This window comes from Mchenga conophoros, linkage group LG6 (genome assembly GCF_057382185.1).
Source record: "Mchenga conophoros isolate Kocher_MC1m ecotype Shallow Benthic linkage group LG6, M_conophoros_male_GT1.1, whole genome shotgun sequence".
Taxonomy (NCBI): domain Eukaryota; kingdom Metazoa; phylum Chordata; class Actinopteri; order Cichliformes; family Cichlidae; genus Mchenga; species Mchenga conophoros.
This window is the reverse complement of record NC_140531.1, coordinates 757,302-773,096: the sequence shown is the minus strand read 5'-3', so window position 1 is coordinate 773,096 and position 15,795 is coordinate 757,302. Positions and strand designations below refer to the sequence as shown.

The 15,795-nt window shown below is 45.9% G+C and overlaps 2 long non-coding RNA genes across 2 annotated transcripts; both read left to right on the top strand.

Moving 5' to 3' along the window:
- The first annotated feature begins 5,293 nt into the window (after positions 1-5,293).
- On the top strand, positions 5,294-5,806 carry LOC146571783 (uncharacterized). The gene is made up of 3 exons (XR_014892614.1): positions 5,294-5,374; positions 5,448-5,618; positions 5,698-5,806. It is a non-coding gene; the product is annotated as an uncharacterized LOC146571783 (long non-coding RNA).
- Positions 5,807-10,976: 5,170 nt separating this feature from the next.
- LOC146571782 (uncharacterized) lies at positions 10,977-11,697 on the top strand. The gene is made up of 3 exons (XR_014892610.1): positions 10,977-11,132; positions 11,206-11,376; positions 11,456-11,697. It is a non-coding gene; the product is annotated as an uncharacterized LOC146571782 (long non-coding RNA).
- Positions 11,698-15,795: the final 4,098 nt, after the last annotated feature.

Below are 15,795 nucleotides of genomic sequence, written 5' to 3'. Positions count from 1 at the left end.
GTGTCTAGGTCGCCCTCATTATCACCGACGAATCCTACGCGCCACTAGTGTGGTGGCGTCGCTTTGTGTTTCACCTTTGTTTACCTGTGGGCGGAAATAAATCATTTGTTTTCTGTCACCTCGCTTCCGGGTTGGTTTCTGCGCCTGTGTCCATCCCTGTTCCCTCGTGCCGTTGAGCCGTGACAGCAAGTCACACTTGTGCTTTAGATGCATCAAGAAAGTTTTTACAGAAGCAAAAAGTTCGCAGAGAATATGGAGAGCACTGCGGACACAGACTCGTCACACAGATGTGAAGTATGCAGCTCAAGACGAGGTGTATTACAAGCAAGTGGCCTGCCCTGAGTAGAAGAGACCAGGAATTGTTATTGGTCAAAATGGACCAGTAATAACACGGCCTGCACCTGAAAGAACACCTCTGAAATTAATTAGAGCAGAGACTATAAGCCAGGGCTTCTCATCCAACACTGGTGTCTGACCTTACCAGCTCAAACCTGTAGCTGCACAGGGTAGGATGACATCATATTAGACCCTATGGATAAAGAAAGAAACCAATGAGCTAAAATTCAAACCTCAGTGTGAAACTAGATAAATTACGTTATTCAAAGGAAGTGAAATACAGATGCAAATTAAACAAACTATATCACAGATTTATGAATGAACTGTTCATCACTGCCTTTGTTACCAGTTCAGGCTCTGGTGCTGGGTTGGGGTGTATTCTAGAGATGGCACGATACCACTTTTTTATGTCCGATACCGATTCCGATATCATAAATTTGGATATCTGCCGATACCGATATGAATCCGATATAGTGTTTTTTAATCAACAAAACTGGTTTTTTTTTTTTAAATATCTTGCTGCATTTTGTATAAGTTCATACTCAAGTTTAAAACAACAACTACACTAAAGCTATTCTGTTATACCTGTATGCAAAAAAAAAAAAATTTCATAGTTCAGCAATACTGATCAATCTAATAAACTTACCACTTCAGCTCCTGCCTGACTCGTTACTGGTAGAAGCCCTCCGCCCCTGTTCACACAGAAACCACCACAACACAGGTCAGCTGACACAGAGCAAACATCTGCAGCCACAGCTGCTCGAAAAGCTGAATGTTTTCTTTCAGGATGCTTCATGATCATATGGGATAATCAGATGGTCTCTATCTCATCATGAGAAAAAGAAAGACCTCCTCAGAGGTTCAAACGCAGTCCGGCAGCACCGATGATGACATACCTGTGATGACCTCGGGTACGCAGCAGAACCCAGTCCAGCCTCCATCACGCTGTCTCTGCGTCCTCCTGAGCAGCGTCCTGTTAGGCTGTGTGCCCCTCCCACCACCTTCGTGTAGTGTTGGCGGTCTTAATGTTGGCAGTCAAAGAAATCTAAATTTGGAAAAAATGATCAGGTAAAGACAGAGCTGCGGGTTTAAAAGCCGGCTGAGCGTTTCACCTGAATCTAGTCCCTCCACCGCAGCACCTGCTGCGCATGCTTAGTGGTGAGTGTCTTGGTGTCGAGCCACTTTTACACGGTGACAGTTTGAGGTTGCTCATGATATTGAAGACTTTGACCGGGCAGCAGTGCTGGTGCATCTTCACACAAAGGGGGGTTGTGCCAGGAGCGCCCCCTCACCGAGCTCCTGTCCCCAGCACCACGGCAAGCAGGACACCTTCTGCTCAAAAAACGGAATCGTTAAAATTGAAACAAGTTGAAAAAACATCACAGAGTAACTTTATTCTACTTTTTCCTGTAAGATTTAAACGGGAATCACGATTACATGTGACTTTAAAAAGCTTAGGACAATGATGCAGAATGCCACACAATCCTGCAGAAAACTGTTTGTGAATATTGATATGTCAAAGACACAAGAAAACTCGCACTAGCAACACCAACATCTGAATACAATGAGACTGTGTCTGTGGAACTGTGTGAACTTTAACCATGAGTGGTATCCCCACATTATTGACCAGTTTAGTGCAGGCAGAATCCTAAACTCACAGAAATGTTTTGAAATTGTCAAACACTTTGTTCATGACGCGATGCGTGCACGTGGCTCCTCTCAAACAACTTAGTGACAATGGGGGAGAGTTTAATGACAATGACGTGAGAGACATGGCAGAAAATTTCAACACAGAGGTAAAGACAACAGCTGCATACGGCCCATGGAGTAATGGACTGCTTGAGGAACGCAATCAAGAACTCCCAGAAACAAAAATGTCAAGGCAAGTAACTGCTGCCAGTGGAACACTGCAATGGACTGGGCTCTTATGGCAAAGAACACATTTTTGGCTACAATACAACACTCCTTGCTGTGCCTTCTAGGCAGCAAGTGTCATGGTCTGGTTGGGCACCTGCAGGTCTCAGACAGCGGCTCCTCCTCCTTTAGGCGGAGTCCGGTTGCCCCTCCCTGGCTGACCACCTGTGAGCAATCGTGCCAGCGGTATATCAGACCTGCGCTCTCAACCACTCATCGCCTGAGTATCTGCTATTCCCATGTTAGTTCAGTGGAGCATCCTAAACCTTGTCTTAACGCCGTGTGATGACTGACCTGTCTTTTCTTGTCCTCAGCGATAGCACCCGGAGTGGAGATCTTGTTCCCCTCGCTCCCGTCCTCCTGGACCTGGGCCGCCAGCTGCTTACACAACGTGGCCTGCCGGCCCACCGCTCACCTGCCTGCCTCCCCACGCCTCGACCGCTTCCGGGTTTTCCGCTCCACCTGTCCCCTCCATCTGAAACCAAGTAAGGCAATTCAATTCAACTGCGGAGGATTATTGGTTGTCTGCTGGATCCCTCTGATCGTGATCTCCTCTTGTTCCAGTGCCCCCGGCCCCTACCTAGTCCTGTTTCTACCTCCCTGCTGTCCCCGCTGTTCAGCCGTCTCCTAGAGGTGTCTAGGTCGCCCTCATTATCACCGACGAATCCTACGCGCCACTAGTGTGGTGGCGTCGCTTTGTGTTTCACCTTTGTTTACCTGTGGGCGGAAATAAATCATTTGTTTTCTGTCACCTCGCTTCCGGGTTGGTTTCTGCGCCTGTGTCCATCCCTGTTCCCTCGTGCCGTTGAGCCGTGACAGCAAGTCACACTTGTGCTTTAGATGCATCAAGAAAGTTTTTACAGAAGCAAAAAGTTCGCAGAGAATATGGAGAGCACTGCGGACACAGACTCGTCACACAGATGTGAAGTATGCAGCTCAAGACGAGGTGTATTACAAGCAAGTGGCCTGCCCTGAGTAGAAGAGACCAGGAATTGTTATTGGTCAAAATGGACCAGTAATAACACGGCCTGCACCTGAAAGAACACCTCTGAAATTAATTAGAGCAGAGACTATAAGCCAGGGCTTCTCATCCAACACTGGTGTCTGACCTTACCAGCTCAAACCTGTAGCTGCACAGGGTAGGATGACATCATATTAGACCCTATGGATAAAGAAAGAAACCAATGAGCTAAAATTCAAACCTCAGTGTGAAACTAGATAAATTACGTTATTCAAAGGAAGTGAAATACAGATGCAAATTAAACAAACTATATCACAGATTTATGAATGAACTGTTCATCACTGCCTTTGTTACCAGTTCAGGCTCTGGTGCTGGGTTGGGGTGTATTCTAGAGATGGCACGATACCACTTTTTTATGTCCGATACCGATTCCGATATCATAAATTTGGATATCTGCCGATACCGATATGAATCCGATATAGTGTTTTTTAATCAACAAAACTGTTTTTTTTTTTTTAAATATCTTGCTGCATTTTGTATAAGTTCATACTCAAGTTTAAAACAACAACTACACTAAAGCTATTCTGTTATACCTGTATGCAAAAAAAAAAAAATTTCATAGTTCAGCAATACTGATCAATCTAATAAACTTACCACTTCAGCTCCTGCCTGACTCGTTACTGGTAGAAGCCCTCCGCCCCTGTTCACACAGAAACCACCACAACACAGGTCAGCTGACACAGAGCAAACATCTGCAGCCACAGCTGCTCGAAAAGCTGAATGTTTTCTTTCAGGATGCTTCATGATCATATGGGATAATCAGATGGTCTCTATCTCATCATGAGAAAAAGAAAGACCTCCTCAGAGGTTCAAACGCAGTCCGGCAGCACCGATGATGACATACCTGTGATGACCTCGGGTACGCAGCAGAACCCAGTCCAGCCTCCATCACGCTGTCTCTGCGTCCTCCTGAGCAGCGTCCTGTTAGGCTGTGTGCCCCTCCCACCACCTTCGTGTAGTGTTGGCGGTCTTAATGTTGGCAGTCAAAGAAATCTAAATTTGGAAAAAATGATCAGGTAAAGACAGAGCTGCGGGTTTAAAAGCCGGCTGAGCGTTTCACCTGAATCTAGTCCCTCCACCGCAGCACCTGCTGCGCATGCTTAGTGGTGAGTGTCTTGGTGTCGAGCCACTTTTACACGGTGACAGTTTGAGGTTGCTCATGATATTGAAGACTTTGACCGGGCAGCAGTGCTGGTGCATCTTCACACAAAGGGGGGTTGTGCCAGGAGCGCCCCCTCACCGAGCTCCTGTCCCCAGCACCACGGCAAGCAGGACACCTTCTGCTCAAAAAACGGAATCGTTAAAATTGAAACAAGTTGAAAAAACATCACAGAGTAACTTTATTCTACTTTTTCCTGTAAGATTTAAACGGGAATCACGATTACATGTGACTTTAAAAAGCTTAGGACAATGATGCAGAATGCCACACAATCCTGCAGAAAACTGTTTGTGAATATTGATATGTCAAAGACACAAGAAAACTCGCACTAGCAACACCAACATCTGAATACAATGAGACTGTGTCTGTGGAACTGTGTGAACTTTAACCATGAGTGGTATCCCCACATTATTGACCAGTTTAGTGCAGGCAGAATCCTAAACTCACAGAAATGTTTTGAAATTGTCAAACACTTTGTTCATGACGCGATGCGTGCACGTGGCTCCTCTCAAACAACTTAGTGACAATGGGGGAGAGTTTAATGACAATGACGTGAGAGACATGGCAGAAAATTTCAACACAGAGGTAAAGACAACAGCTGCATACGGCCCATGGAGTAATGGACTGCTTGAGGAACGCAATCAAGAACTCCCAGAAACAAAAATGTCAAGGCAAGTAACTGCTGCCAGTGGAACACTGCAATGGACTGGGCTCTTATGGCAAAGAACACATTTTTGGCTACAATACAACACTCCTTGCTGTGCCTTCTAGGCAGCAAGTGTCATGGTCTGGTTGGGCACCTGCAGGTCTCAGACAGCGGCTCCTCCTCCTTTAGGCGGAGTCCGGTTGCCCCTCCCTGACTGACCACCTGTGAGCAATCGTGCCAGCGGTATATCAGACCTGCGCTCTCAACCACTCATCGCCTGAGTATCTGCTATTCCCATGTTAGTTCAGTGGAGCATCCTAAACCTTGTCTTAACGCCGTGTGATGACTGACCTGTCTTTTCTTGTCCTCAGCGATAGCACCCGGAGTGGAGATCTTGTTCCCCTCGCTCCCGTCCTCCTGGACCTGGGCCGCCAGCTGCTTACACAACGTGGCCTGCCGGCCCACCGCTCACCTGCCTGCCTCCCCACGCCTCGACCGCTTCCGGGTTTTCCGCTCCACCTGTCCCCTCCATCTGAAACCAAGTAAGGCAATTCAATTCAACTGCGGAGGATTATTGGTTGTCTGCTGGATCCCTCTGATCGTGATCTCCTCTTGTTCCAGTGCCCCCGGCCCCTACCTAGTCCTGTTTCTACCTCCCCGCTGTCCCCGCTGTTCAGCCGTCTCCTAGAGGTGTCTAGGTCGCCCTCATTATCACCGACGAATCCTACGCGCCACTAGTGTGGTGGCGTCGCTTTGTGTTTCACCTTTGTTTACCTGTGGGCGGAAATAAATCATTTGTTTTCTGTCACCTCGCTTCCGGGTTGGTTTCTGCGCCTGTGTCCATCCCTGTTCCCTCGTGCCGTTGAGCCGTGACAGCAAGTCACACTTGTGCTTTAGATGCATCAAGAAAGTTTTTACAGAAGCAAAAAGTTCGCAGAGAATATGGAGAGCACTGCGGACACAGACTCGTCACACAGATGTGAAGTATGCAGCTCAAGACGAGGTGTATTACAAGCAAGTGGCCTGCCCTGAGTAGAAGAGACCAGGAATTGTTATTGGTCAAAATGGACCAGTAATAACACGGCCTGCACCTGAAAGAACACCTCTGAAATTAATTAGAGCAGAGACTATAAGCCAGGGCTTCTCATCCAACACTGGTGTCTGACCTTACCAGCTCAAACCTGTAGCTGCACAGGGTAGGATGACATCATATTAGACCCTATGGATAAAGAAAGAAACCAATGAGCTAAAATTCAAACCTCAGTGTGAAACTAGATAAATTACGTTATTCAAAGGAAGTGAAATACAGATGCAAATTAAACAAACTATATCACAGATTTATGAATGAACTGTTCATCACTGCCTTTGTTACCAGTTCAGGCTCTGGTGCTGGGTTGGGGTGTATTCTAGAGATGGCACGATACCACTTTTTTATGTCCGATACCGATTCCGATATCATAAATTTGGATATCTGCCGATACCGATATGAATCCGATATAGTGTTTTTTAATCAACAAAACTGGTTTTTAAATATCTTGCTGCATTTTGTATAAGTTCATACTCAAGTTTAAAACAACAACTACACTAAAGCTATTCTGTTATACCTGTATGCAAAAAAAAAAAAATTTCATAGTTCAGCAACACTGATCAATCTAATAAACTTACCACTTCAGCTCCTGCCTGACTCGTTACTGGTAGAAGCCCTCCGCCCCTGTTCACACAGAAACCACCACAACACAGGTCAGCTGACACAGAGCAAACATCTGCAGCCACAGCTGCTCGAAAAGCTGAATGTTTTCTTTCAGGATGCTTCATGATCATATGGGATAATCAGATGGTCTCTATCTCATCATGAGAAAAAGAAAGACCTCCTCAGAGGTTCAAACGCAGTCCGGCAGCACCGATGATGACATACCTGTGATGACCTCGGGTACGCAGCAGAACCCAGTCCAGCCTCCATCACGCTGTCTCTGCGTCCTCCTGAGCAGCGTCCTGTTAGGCTGTGTGCCCCTCCCACCACCTTCGTGTAGTGTTGGCGGTCTTAATGTTGGCAGTCAAAGAAATCTAAATTTGGAAAAAATGATCAGGTAAAGACAGAGCTGCGGGTTTAAAAGCCGGCTGAGCGTTTCACCTGAATCTAGTCCCTCCACCGCAGCACCTGCTGCGCATGCTTAGTGGTGAGTGTCTTGGTGTCGAGCCACTTTTACACGGTGACAGTTTGAGGTTGCTCATGATATTGAAGACTTTGACCGGGCAGCAGTGCTGGTGCATCTTCACACAAAGGGGGGTTGTGCCAGGAGCGCCCCCTCACCGAGCTCCTGTCCCCAGCACCACGGCAAGCAGGACACCTTCTGCTCAAAAAACGGAATCGTTAAAATTGAAACAAGTTGAAAAAACATCACAGAGTAACTTTATTCTACTTTTTCCTGTAAGATTTAAACGGGAATCACGATTACATGTGACTTTAAAAAGCTTAGGACAATGATGCAGAATGCCACACAATCCTGCAGAAAACTGTTTGTGAATATTGATATGTCAAAGACACAAGAAAACTCGCACTAGCAACACCAACATCTGAATACAATGAGACTGTGTCTGTGGAACTGTGTGAACTTTAACCATGAGTGGTATCCCCACATTATTGACCAGTTTAGTGCAGGCAGAATCCTAAACTCACAGAAATGTTTTGAAATTGTCAAACACTTTGTTCATGACGCGATGCGTGCACGTGGCTCCTCTCAAACAACTTAGTGACAATGGGGGAGAGTTTAATGACAATGACGTGAGAGACATGGCAGAAAATTTCAACACAGAGGTAAAGACAACAGCTGCATACGGCCCATGGAGTAATGGACTGCTTGAGGAACGCAATCAAGAACTCCCAGAAACAAAAATGTCAAGGCAAGTAACTGCTGCCAGTGGAACACTGCAATGGACTGGGCTCTTATGGCAAAGAACACATTTTTGGCTACAATACAACACTCCTTGCTGTGCCTTCTAGGCAGCAAGTGTCATGGTCTGGTTGGGCACCTGCAGGTCTCAGACAGCGGCTCCTCCTCCTTTAGGCGGAGTCCGGTTGCCCCTCCCTGGCTGACCACCTGTGAGCAATCGTGCCAGCGGTATATCAGACCTGCGCTCTCAACCACTCATCGCCTGAGTATCTGCTATTCCCATGTTAGTTCAGTGGAGCATCCTAAACCTTGTCTTAACGCCGTGTGATGACTGACCTGTCTTTTCTTGTCCTCAGCGATAGCACCCGGAGTGGAGATCTTGTTCCCCTCGCTCCCGTCCTCCTGGACCTGGGCCGCCAGCTGCTTACACAACGTGGCCTGCCGGCCCACCGCTCACCTGCCTGCCTCCCCACGCCTCGACCGCTTCCGGGTTTTCCGCTCCACCTGTCCCCTCCATCTGAAACCAAGTAAGGCAATTCAATTCAACTGCGGAGGATTATTGGTTGTCTGCTGGATCCCTCTGATCGTGATCTCCTCTTGTTCCAGTGCCCCCGGCCCCTACCTAGTCCTGTTTCTACCTCCCTGCTGTCCCCGCTGTTCAGCCGTCTCCTAGAGGTGTCTAGGTCGCCCTCATTATCACCGACGAATCCTACGCGCCACTAGTGTGGTGGCGTCGCTTTGTGTTTCACCTTTGTTTACCTGTGGGCGGAAATAAATCATTTGTTTTCTGTCACCTCGCTTCCGGGTTGGTTTCTGCGCCTGTGTCCATCCCTGTTCCCTCGTGCCGTTGAGCCGTGACAGCAAGTCACACTTGTGCTTTAGATGCATCAAGAAAGTTTTTACAGAAGCAAAAAGTTCGCAGAGAATATGGAGAGCACTGCGGACACAGACTCGTCACACAGATGTGAAGTATGCAGCTCAAGACGAGGTGTATTACAAGCAAGTGGCCTGCCCTGAGTAGAAGAGACCAGGAATTGTTATTGGTCAAAATGGACCAGTAATAACACGGCCTGCACCTGAAAGAACACCTCTGAAATTAATTAGAGCAGAGACTATAAGCCAGGGCTTCTCATCCAACACTGGTGTCTGACCTTACCAGCTCAAACCTGTAGCTGCACAGGGTAGGATGACATCATATTAGACCCTATGGATAAAGAAAGAAACCAATGAGCTAAAATTCAAACCTCAGTGTGAAACTAGATAAATTACGTTATTCAAAGGAAGTGAAATACAGATGCAAATTAAACAAACTATATCACAGATTTATGAATGAACTGTTCATCACTGCCTTTGTTACCAGTTCAGGCTCTGGTGCTGGGTTGGGGTGTATTCTAGAGATGGCACGATACCACTTTTTTATGTCCGATACCGATTCCGATATCATAAATTTGGATATCTGCCGATACCGATATGAATCCGATATAGTGTTTTTTAATCAACAAAACTGGTTTTTTTTTTTAAATATCTTGCTGCATTTTGTATAAGTTCATACTCAAGTTTAAAACAACAACTACACTAAAGCTATTCTGTTATACCTGTATGCAAAAAAAAAAAAATTTCATAGTTCAGCAATACTGATCAATCTAATAAACTTACCACTTCAGCTCCTGCCTGACTCGTTACTGGTAGAAGCCCTCCGCCCCTGTTCACACAGAAACCACCACAACACAGGTCAGCTGACACAGAGCAAACATCTGCAGCCACAGCTGCTCGAAAAGCTGAATGTTTTCTTTCAGGATGCTTCATGATCATATGGGATAATCAGATGGTCTCTATCTCATCATGAGAAAAAGAAAGACCTCCTCAGAGGTTCAAACGCAGTCCGGCAGCACCGATGATGACATACCTGTGATGACCTCGGGTACGCAGCAGAACCCAGTCCAGCCTCCATCACGCTGTCTCTGCGTCCTCCTGAGCAGCGTCCTGTTAGGCTGTGTGCCCCTCCCACCACCTTCGTGTAGTGTTGGCGGTCTTAATGTTGGCAGTCAAAGAAATCTAAATTTGGAAAAAATGATCAGGTAAAGACAGAGCTGCGGGTTTAAAAGCCGGCTGAGCGTTTCACCTGAATCTAGTCCCTCCACCGCAGCACCTGCTGCGCATGCTTAGTGGTGAGTGTCTTGGTGTCGAGCCACTTTTACACGGTGACAGTTTGAGGTTGCTCATGATATTGAAGACTTTGACCGGGCAGCAGTGCTGGTGCATCTTCACACAAAGGGGGGTTGTGCCAGGAGCGCCCCCTCACCGAGCTCCTGTCCCCAGCACCACGGCAAGCAGGACACCTTCTGCTCAAAAAACGGAATCGTTAAAATTGAAACAAGTTGAAAAAACATCACAGAGTAACTTTATTCTACTTTTTCCTGTAAGATTTAAACGGGAATCACGATTACATGTGACTTTAAAAAGCTTAGGACAATGATGCAGAATGCCACACAATCCTGCAGAAAACTGTTTGTGAATATTGATATGTCAAAGACACAAGAAAACTCGCACTAGCAACACCAACATCTGAATACAATGAGACTGTGTCTGTGGAACTGTGTGAACTTTAACCATGAGTGGTATCCCCACATTATTGACCAGTTTAGTGCAGGCAGAATCCTAAACTCACAGAAATGTTTTGAAATTGTCAAACACTTTGTTCATGACGCGATGCGTGCACGTGGCTCCTCTCAAACAACTTAGTGACAATGGGGGAGAGTTTAATGACAATGACGTGAGAGACATGGCATAAAATTTCAACACAGAGGTAAAGACAACAGCTGCATACGGCCCATGGAGTAATGGACTGCTTGAGGAACGCAATCAAGAACTCCCAGAAACAAAAATGTCAAGGCAAGTAACTGCTGCCAGTGGAACACTGCAATGGACTGGGCTCTTATGGCAAAGAACACATTTTTGGCTACAATACAACACTCCTTGCTGTGCCTTCTAGGCAGCAAGTGTCATGGTCTGGTTGGGCACCTGCAGGTCTCAGACAGCGGCTCCTCCTCCTTTAGGCGGAGTCCGGTTGCCCCTCCCTGGCTGACCACCTGTGAGCAATCGTGCCAGCGGTATATCAGACCTGCGCTCTCAACCACTCATCGCCTGAGTATCTGCTATTCCCATGTTAGTTCAGTGGAGCATCCTAAACCTTGTCTTAACGCCGTGTGATGACTGACCTGTCTTTTCTTGTCCTCAGCGATAGCACCCGGAGTGGAGATCTTGTTCCCCTCGCTCCCGTCCTCCTGGACCTGGGCCGCCAGCTGCTTACACAACGTGGCCTGCCGGCCCACCGCTCACCTGCCTGCCTCCCCACGCCTCGACCGCTTCCGGGTTTTCCGCTCCACCTGTCCCCTCCATCTGAAACCAAGTAAGGCAATTCAATTCAACTGCGGAGGATTATTGGTTGTCTGCTGGATCCCTCTGATCGTGATCTCCTCTTGTTCCAGTGCCCCCGGCCCCTACCTAGTCCTGTTTCTACCTCCCCGCTGTCCCCGCTGTTCAGCCGTCTCCTAGAGGTGTCTAGGTCGCCCTCATTATCACCGACGAATCCTACGCGCCACTAGTGTGGTGGCGTCGCTTTGTGTTTCACCTTTGTTTACCTGTGGGCGGAAATAAATCATTTGTTTTCTGTCACCTCGCTTCCGGGTTGGTTTCTGCGCCTGTGTCCATCCCTGTTCCCTCGTGCCGTTGAGCCGTGACAGCAAGTCACACTTGTGCTTTAGATGCATCAAGAAAGTTTTTACAGAAGCAAAAAGTTCGCAGAGAATATGGAGAGCACTGCGGACACAGACTCGTCACACAGATGTGAAGTATGCAGCTCAAGACGAGGTGTATTACAAGCAAGTGGCCTGCCCTGAGTAGAAGAGACCAGGAATTGTTATTGGTCAAAATGGACCAGTAATAACACGGCCTGCACCTGAAAGAACACCTCTGAAATTAATTAGAGCAGAGACTATAAGCCAGGGCTTCTCATCCAACACTGGTGTCTGACCTTACCAGCTCAAACCTGTAGCTGCACAGGGTAGGATGACATCATATTAGACCCTATGGATAAAGAAAGAAACCAATGAGCTAAAATTCAAACCTCAGTGTGAAACTAGATAAATTACGTTATTCAAAGGAAGTGAAATACAGATGCAAATTAAACAAACTATATCACAGATTTATGAATGAACTGTTCATCACTGCCTTTGTTACCAGTTCAGGCTCTGGTGCTGGGTTGGGGTGTATTCTAGAGATGGCACGATACCACTTTTTTATGTCCGATACCGATTCCGATATCATAAATTTGGATATCTGCCGATACCGATATGAATCCGATATAGTGTTTTTTAATCAACAAAACTGGTTTTTAAATATCTTGCTGCATTTTGTATAAGTTCATACTCAAGTTTAAAACAACAACTACACTAAAGCTATTCTGTTATACCTGTATGCAAAAAAAAAAAAATTTCATAGTTCAGCAATACTGATCAATCTAATAAACTCAAACCTACACCATCCTCCCTATTCTGGTATTTTAAAGAGTACTTAGGGTAAATATTAAGCAACCTAACTAATAGGGTTCCAACTCCCAGCAACAACAAAAATAAATAAATAAAAAATAGGGAACCACCCCTCACGCTCCACCTCATGATGCTTAATCGACGTAATCAACCTTAATTTGATGCAGTGTGAAAAAAAAAATGCACAGAAATCAATTATTTTTCAAGAAATATTAAATAGATTCAACATCTTTCTTCAACAAAATTTCAGACTGCACAGATGGTACCTTCCCAAAGGAAAAAGTACTATATCATTAGACTTAATAGTTACTATATACAGTAATTGACTTCTATTCATTTTACATCAAATTAAAACTTTGGGTGTCAGATAATTATTTATTAAAAGCTAGACATTTTAAATGAGAATAAGAAAGAAAAGTATGTCTTTGTGCCCTCTTTTCCCTGTTAATGCCCTATCAGCCCCCCTGGCTAAACTTTGCTAGATCCGCCCCTGCACAGTTACCAGCCGTCAGCTACAAAAGATCCTCGAGTAGAAAGTAATAATAAATACATTCTAACAACAGCTTATCAAGCGCTGCTGTTGTTCAGCCGCTGGTTTCCTCTTTCTGGTGCAAAGTGGGCCAAAAACAAACCAGAGAGACGGAGTCGCGACAGAAAAGCCGATCAGCTGATCATTAAGCAGTTTCATGATTGAAGTAGCAGCAAGAAGAGGCAGTCGCTCCATATATCGTTTGTTAAGCTTAACGCAGGAATGCTTTACAAACATTCAGAGATGGACTTACACACTTGCTTTACTTCTCTCGGGGATAACTTTGTCGGAGATGAAATGCCGGGTTGCTAGCGAAGCTCCACATGCTATCCAGACCACCGACAGGTCACAAATGCCACAGCCGCTCTATCACGTGATGCATACTGCTCCGACGTGCTAACGTTCTGAGGTGAGTTACGCGTGTTGCAAGTTTTATGAGGTGCTTTCGTGATATTTAATGGATCGGATTACATTTTTTATTTTTCTCCGATATCCGATCCAGTAATTTAGGTCAGTATCGGACCGATACCGATACGTAATATCGGATCGGTCCATCTCTAGTGTATTCACTCATCTTTAACATCACACTGAATCAGCGTCATGGCCAGGCCTCAGGAGTCTGGTTCCACTCCTGCCCCTGTTCACAACGACAGCACCAAAACACATGTCACCTGACACGGAGCAAAAGTCTGCAGCCACAGAGGCACAAGAACTGAGTGTTTTCTGCCAGGACTCTTTATGATCTTAATGGAGAATCAGATCCCCCAAATTTCATCATGAGAAAACAAAGACCTCCTCAGAGGCTCAAACAGAGCCTACCGACGCTAATGACAACATACCTGTGATAAACAACTGTCTGACGTTGAACAGCTGCAGGTTTTCTTTGGTTCCACAGCAGCACCAGCTCGACAAACCTAAGTCCAATAATCAATTTAGGATTATTGGGCGATATATTCACGCATGCTTTTTGGTGGGTGGAGCAATGTAATCATGTAATCACGGACTGATTTAAGAAGTCTAAACACGGACAAATTAATTGCCCCCAAAAAATATAAAGTCGACAATTTGGATTTTCTTTGGCTTTAAACCAGATGAAAGAAGTAAACCCAAGGACGTAACCAAAGCGGTGTGCAACTTGTGCAGACGTATAGTGCAAGCAAAGGATTCAAACTGTCAGGGTCCTGGGTGTGAGCGACCCAGGGTCTCTGGGCAGTTCTGGACATGTGTATTTTTGGTGCTGCTACCTGGTTTGTGGGTTTGTGTGTGTGTGTGTGTGTGCTGAGCACTGGTCTACAGGAGTCTTCAGGCCTGCTGGGTGTGTCCTGCCAGGTGGCTGGCCACGCCTAAGGACCTCACAAACCTGCAGCTGATCTGGTTCATCCGGGGAGCTACATAGGAGTGTAGCTGAGAGCTCCTCAACGCGGGATCATTAAGTTACACTCCAAGTTAGTGTGTGTCTGCATATTGCCGGTCGTGTTTGCCCACGTGAGTTGGTGTTTGATGGCTGCCTTTGTTGTGTCCGTGAAGGAGGAGCGTGGAGCAGAAAAGGACACGCACGGGGTGTGCAGAAACACGGGAGTGGCGAGCACGAGCACGAACGTTGGAGTGAGACACGACACGGGAGTCTAGGGAGCTACGGGAATTTATTGTGTACTTGTTATTTACTTCACTGTAAATAAACGCACTGCCTTCATTAAAGAGTCCAGCATTTGGGTCCAATACCAATATCCCAGTCACAACACACAATGCTAAAAACCAAATAAATGCAGTGAACGAGGCAGGACTGGGCCCACAGATAGGGTGCTTTGCACATGCAGTTAATTTAGCATCCCAAAAGGGAATTAAAGTGAGTAAGATGGACCGCCTCCTTGGGAGGATAAGAAAGGTGGTTTCCTACTTCCGCCGAAGTTCAACAGCTGCTCATGTGCTTAAGACCAAGCGAGATATGCTACAGCTACCTACTCATAAGCTCATACATGATGTCCCAACAAGGTGGAACTCCACTTATGTTATTTTGGAGCGTTATCTTGAGCAGCAGACAGCTATATACTAGGGCTGCTCAATTAATCGAATTTTAATCACGATTACGATCTGGGCTTTCAACGATCATTAAAAATGACTGAGCCGATTATTAGCCCCTCCCTCATACTTTACTCTCGCGCTGCTCCGTGTGGTAAATCAAGCGCATCGCTCTCCATTTCGAACACGCATCACAACAATTAAGAGGACCCGAGGGAAGCTCGGAAAGCTAAGCAGAAGTTATTTGGAGAGGAGAGTGACTGCCGTTGGTTGAAAAGAGAGGTAAAAAAAAACTTCAGTTGTGTGGAAACATTATGGGTTGGCGGAGTTAGACGTGGATGAAGTAGACAATGTGTAAACTTTGCTACGATGTAGTAGCTGCACCACAGAGCAACACTGCAAAGTTCACTAAACATAGATGTTTACATTTTTCATTTATTTCTTATATTGCAAACATTTGCACTGTTATCAGTATTTGCACACTATTTTATATTATAGTGTGTCATTATTCGATACATTGTTATTGTTAACCCTTTAAAGCCGGTCAGAGCAGCACACTCCGTTTTGTGTAACTATTTTTAACCCTTGGATGCACAACCTACCAATACCTACACTCTTCCACGAGTGGGGTCAAAAATGACCCCAAATAGAAACAATGCATTTTGCTATAAACTCGGTTGTTATTCTTCAAAATCTTTAAAACAAAGAGTTGTTATATTTTCATATTTGAGAT